The sequence below is a fragment of the Nothoprocta perdicaria genome, unplaced genomic scaffold, assembly GCF_003342845.1.
Source record: "Nothoprocta perdicaria isolate Ctin4 unplaced genomic scaffold, notPer1 scaffold_22, whole genome shotgun sequence".
NCBI lineage: Eukaryota > Metazoa > Chordata > Aves > Tinamiformes > Tinamidae > Nothoprocta > Nothoprocta perdicaria.
In genome coordinates this window covers 1,808,982-1,815,417 of record NW_020455415.1, presented here as the reverse complement: position 1 = coordinate 1,815,417, position 6,436 = coordinate 1,808,982, and positions in this window count along the sequence as shown.

The window sequence follows — 6,436 nt, the reverse complement described above, 5'->3', positions numbered from 1 at the left end:
TTTGGTTTTTGGGTTTGCATGGTCAAAACACGGGCCACATGAAGCCTTCATCTGCAGACTCTAATCACATCTGTGCAGCAAAACGGCACGTGGATTTTGGACCTGTGCACCTGAGTGGGTCATGGGGACCTGCTCAGAGGATTAACTGCAGGTGGCTCTCGATGGAGAGAGGGTTTATGGTGCTGCCAAAGGGCCCTGAGGGACCCTCCTCAGCAGGGACTGTGGAAACCCACATGGGATGGAGCAGAAACTTCTGAGTTCAGTAGGCAAAGGGAATAAGATGCATAAGCAAAAGTTCAGCTTCCCACTTTCTTTTTTTAATGTCAAGAGATGGCTCTGGCATGGCAATATAATGTGATCGTGTAGACCCAGATCAACAGGGCAAGGAAATAAAGAAATATGGAAAAATGGRAAAAATACCTGCCAAAAGACCAGTATCAGAACAACCTGTGAGCAATTGCAGGGATCATGTTGTTTAAGGCATTGCCTCTACTCAGATGTTCCTGAGTGACGCTAGAATCTGCACGTTGGGAGCAGACCTCAGTTAGAGATGGGTGAAAAAACAACTGCAGGGATGGCTCAGCTACCAGGGTGAGGGGATGGACAATCTCATCCTGCACGTGACCCTTCAGCACAGGCCAACATGCTTCTCCCAGGACAAGCTGCTCCTCCTGCACATGGAAAATTGTGCAGGTGACTCCCATTTATAAAGGATGATGCATCTGGCTCCACCAAAAAGGGACCCAGCTGTTGATTCCCTCCTGAGGCTATAGTTGCAACACACACACACCCCGAGGTTTCCACCTCTCTTTCCAGCAGCAAGATGGATTTCCAGGAAATGTTGGCAGCACACAAAGGTCTCTTTGCCTGCAGGGGCTCTTTGAACCATGCCAGCTTTTGTGCCCAGGGTAGGGGCTGAGGTTTTTTATTGCATGGATATTTCARTCCCAGGATTTCCAGATGCATCCTCTACCTGCTGAGCAGCTCCAGCCGGGTGTTGAACTTCATCCAGTCCTGAAGCTGAGGCATGGGCMACAGTCTGGGCAAGCAAACAACTCCTCTGCTATGAAACTACTGATACTATTGGAGTTTTTCTGCCATCAGCTACTGAGGACAAGGGAGTTTCCATGAACTTCCACCACAGCTGGGTCATGCTTTGCCCTAGTGTTTCCAGGCTTGGGTCCTTCCTCAGCCCACCCTTTAATGAGCACTGAAAACCATCAAGTACTTGCATATTTGCATAGGCAAAACAGATAAAGAGAGAGGATTTAGTCCTGGGTTTTTATCTGTTGGTAGTTTTGGTTCATGCTTGTTAACAGTTACTGGGTGGATAYGTGTGCAAAGCACAAAGCAAAGAACTGGAATAGCAATGAAGGAAACTGATAAGATATATAATATAAGGTTTTATTTTTAACATAACAAAGGGATTTGTGAAAGTCTAGGTGTATGGCCACCTAAAAGATGCTTATTTTTATCTTAGTATGCATGATTACCCTAATGGTGCTCTTTCTCCCTGGTGTCAGGGACCTCACSAGGAGTCTCCCCTTCCAGATTTGAAGACAACTCCTAGCTGTCATGCCACAACCAGACTCCTCCATTTATTTTAACTTTCAGTTTTACTCTTGCAGTCAAAAAAYAACAACTTATAATTCCTGCTGACTCCTACAACGATGACACGGAAGAAAATTTGGGTCATCTCCTTCTACATCTTCTGCATGTTTCGTGTGTCTGACAGCATCAGCTTTGCAATCATTTTTACCTTCCCTATTGATTCAGTCCTTCTTTAGCCAGTATGCAAATTCCCAGGCTRTTTGCAGAAGGTTCAGCTACAAACAAGATGGGATTAATTTTTCCTTCCCTATGCCACAAAAATCGTTAGCCATGTCCCCTTGAACTGTGTATCTCACATTAGCTTAATACATAAGCAAGACGTAAACGGGTGCCTGCTTTCCAAGGCTTTGTTTCACATGCAACAACAACAAGAAAGAAAAAATCATGGGAAAATTGCAAACTCYTTGGCGCTAAGGAAATTATGAGTGCAATTTCCTGAGCTCTGTGTGAGGAGCTGTCGGGTGGCTCTTRCTATTAGAAGATTTATAACGTGATGCTGAGGTTGGAGGGAGATGTGGACGCATGGGATGCTGCACAGGGATGTATATCCCACAGAAACAACCGTGACCAAGGCGGCCACCTCGTCCCGTGTCCCCGTGCACAGGCAGGATCCAAGGGGCAGAATCTGGAGCGCTGGTGCCCTTGGCAGCTCGGAGCCACAAMGAGCCGGTGACAGGAGCCAAGGGGACCGGCCGAGACCGAAACCTGGTAACGCCTGATAAATATTTACGGACTGGGGCTGGGCTGGTGCCGGCTCCCTGMGCTCCCGCGGAACCGCGGCCCTGTGCTGGGCACGGGAACGGCTCCTGCGGCTGCTCCGCGGCTCTGCTCCTTCAGAAACAGGCACAGAAGCAACTAGTGACCCCGGCAGCCGATTTGGCTGTGGGATGTTCACTTTTCATTGCTGCAGAGCTGTCGAGTGCCACAAAGCATCTATAGAAGGGATAATGTAGTCTGTTTGCCACCAAACCAGAGGAGAAAAGGAGACGTTTTTYGCCATCAGGCATTTGCATCAGTCTCTTTTCTTGCTGATCCTCCAGCACCCTGGAGACTGAGAGGTTTTACAGTGCATCCTAAGAGTAGCAGCAGTTAATATTAAATAAGGAGGTGAGAAAGGAAAGCGATAGCCCCCCCATGCCACATTGGGGTACAGTCAGCGGGGGACAGATTCTGGCCTGCAGGCAGAGGATGAGGTTGATGTCTTCTTCCCTGGAGGAAGCATCCAGCAGAAGTCAGGACACTGTGGATAAGCTCCTGCAGACAACAAGGCTCAGGGGTAGCTGCTGGCTATGCTCTCAAACCCCCTTGATCCTACCTTAGCTCGCAGGACCAGGAAGGACAAGGAGGGGTATTTCTGTTGCTGTTTCAACGTAGGCAGCTTGTGCACTGCAAAGTGCTTTGGTGCTCCTTGGGCTCCTGTTCTCCCGTGCACTAAGCACCCTTTGCTCCAGCCCAACACGGCAGGCACGAGCAGCTAACCTCGGTATAGAGCCGGCACGCTGCTGAAAAACGACAGCTTTGATTTAYGCACTTCTTTATCTTTGCCTGCGTTCCTGCGAGCTGATGCGGACAGGAAAGGCAGCGACGTTCACACATATCCTTAGAAGTGGCTACGGCCACACTATTCWGCAAAACAGCCCGGGTTAGGAGTTTGCAACCATATATGGCCTCCTCGGGGCTGGAGCGGTGCCGGGAGCAGGGCTGGCACCCCTCGGAGGAGGACGGACAGCRGAATTTCCTACGAAAGGCCAGCTAAGAAAGCCCAAATCCTTCTGTATATACGCCTGTCTAAATATTGGACAACAAATTCAAGGCTCTGCTGCCCTGGAGTCCGGAGCCTCCCGCAGTCGTTACGGGACTGGGTGGCCCCAGGCTGGGCTCTAGCTGCCCATCACGGATGGTAGGAGCCGAATGCAGGACAAACATCATACGAGGGCTTCATGTCCTCAAGGGATGGGCTCCAGAGCCCACAACAGGCTACAGTTTGGTGTGTCCTGAGCTTGAAGGCACCGGGAGAGCTATACCCACATCGTGGCTGGGGAAGGGGCTGTCGGAGCAGGGCAGCTCTGGGCAGTGCTGCTGTGATCRTGCTGGGCATAGAGCACACAACAATATTCTCTCCTGTGGTCCCTCATGGCCTTGGTACCTTTTATTGCAATTGCCACAAGAGCACCGAYTCTCCATGTCCCCGCTCCTCGCCTTCTCTCCTAGTTATTCACCAGTCACAGATACATATGGCCAGAAGATCTTTTTTTTYTTTTTTAGTTTTTTTAATTGGGCTCACAAGCACCTGAAAGGTGCTTCTGCCTCCACCTCTTCTCTTTCCAAGACACATCCTGCAGTATATCCCTCTTACCTAGTGGCAAACGCTGTGCTGGGGCTCTCGGATGGGAGCCAAGCAGAGAATAGGTCCTCTTGCACCRAGCAAACCACCATCATGACCACGAGGCTCCCGGGAGCACATTGGTAGYACCAGGTAAGAGCAGAGGAGATTCATTGCTGCTGGTGAGCAGCGAAATTCCTCTTGTGTGTGTGGCCAGGGACATATAGCAGGAGGGACATGGGGGGAGRTGCTTGGAGTTGGGGAGCCCGGAGAGGGGCAGCATCCCATGGGAAGGGGCTTTGCAGATGTGGCCGGGACTGGGGCTTGGGACAGGGCTGGGTGACCCTGCAGGGACCCGGTGGTGGCCCACAGCTCCTGCCCTTTCCAATATTGCCATCTAGAGGACCCGCCAAGGACAGGAGAAGCTCGCAGGCAATGAGGAGCTAAGGAAGGAGATGGCGAAGCTGCTGCTTTCGTTGTGCCTTGCACCAGGGCTCTCCCTGCACGACACGGGGATGGAGGTGGTGCACATGTGGCTGTCCTCACCTTGCACAGGAGCACACAGGACTGTCCAGAAAACAGCCCTGGCTTTTGAGGCTGCGGATGCCAAGCCTTGCTCCACACCAACCGCGTGCACCAAGATACCACAGCCAGCTCCAAGTCCCACCGGGCGCCTTTTCCTGCTGCTGCAGGGGAGTTAACCCCTAGCCCTGTTTCAGCACAACGTGGCCCATTCCCGAGGAGCCTGGGCACTTCTGCGGCGGGCAAGAAGCCACCCCAAGGCATTTGCTCTGCTGCGCACGCGCATCCTTGTTTGCTTTAGCTACGGGCCCAGGCACRGCACGCGGACAGCGGGATTAGCGCTGTTTATGCCGCCTGTCAGGATTCTCCAGGTGGGACAGCTCCCAGGGGAAATCGTGGTATTTCAGAGCTAAAAAAAAACCCTGGTTCCTGCCCCGTCCCCGGGAYGGGCAGTGTGGCCCCGACGGGCGCTTCCCGCTCACGCGGCTTTAGCGAGCGGCGCTCGGGGCCACAGCACAGCCTGGTGTGGCACCCACAGGATCTCGGGAAAGCCGAGCCGATGCTCCCAGATTAAAAAAAGTGTGAATTCCTCACTGGCAAGCTATTATGAAAGCCCTGTTTTAAAATAAAAACAACAACAAAAACAAACAGTAAAGTCCCTACCMAGCTTTTGCATGCAAGGGCTTTTTGCACCTACTCACTGTCCTCTTCAGTCCAGATGGGTGAAGRTTTTCCTGCAATAGTGCAGCAGGTTTCTTCCTTGCCTCTATGTAGCTGTGATTTACACCRTCGAGTAGAGATAAGAGTGATACCCCACGTCCTGGGAGGGGGGTTGCTCTTGTCCATGTGCCACCAACCCCCCGACCTGCTTTTCCAGGGCCCCCTGCGCAGCTTTTCCCTTGCAAACCTCATCCAAGGTCAGACAGGGGCTTTATTCCTGCGGGAATTAATGAAACAGCACACACACCTCCAGAAAAACAAACAAAAAAAGTCTTTTATAGGCCCATAATCCTTCTTTCACAGTACAACGCAACAGGGAGAGGGTGGGTCAGTGTAAACAGAGGGTCCAACAGTGATCATCAGCTATCACAGATCAGCTGCACAAACACCACAGCTACAGAGTTAATGCCGTTACCGCACGAGTTGACAATACTAGTACAAACCAGGACTTGAACCTAGGATGCTTCTTCATGTGCAAAAAAAAAAAAAAATCGTGTAAATTAATTTACAGAAGAAGAATGGCACCTTATATAAAGTTTCAAGCAAGCTACAAACTACCTGCTTGGGGCTGCCTAATCCAAGTGGCAAAAGGTGCCCGTGGGCTGGTTTTCCAAGGCGCTGARTCCCCTTGTTTTCACAGGAACCATCCAGGCTCTGCCTGGGAAAACCAGCCCCTCTTGTACTGCTGCAGGACAAGAAGAAGGATCAGCTGAGGATTAATCCGAGTCATTTATTAAACCACTCCTGAATTTCAGCCTGGATTTATTCATTTACCAGCAGTATTCCAAACCATCCTGGCTATATTGTGAAACAGAACAGCATTCACAGGCACCCCATCAAAGCATCAYTTGCAAACAATTTTTTTTAAAAGTGTGAAGTTGAGCTGTCACTGGCATCGAAAGCTGAGGCTTGTAGTAATATGTGGGAAAGCTGAAAAGACACTGGATAAATTACTGAAGTCAGAGGGTGAAAGATGGTTTAATATTTAAAAAGGAGGTAACTGGGGCCTTGATGTAGCCTTCGGTGCAAGTGGTGACACCTGGATTTACCATTCCCAGCTCCTGGAGAGGTTTCAGCAGCAGGGACAGGGACCCCTGAAGGGACACAGCAGCAGGAGCCTGCCTGTACCCCTGGGAAGATTTTGTAAATTGAATTCATAGTCAGACCATATCAGAAAATAAAAGAAAAGAAAAGAAAAGAAAAGAAAAAGAAAAAGAGGTTGTTATTTATCAAATCTCTTAAAAAAGCAAAGCTAGTGAG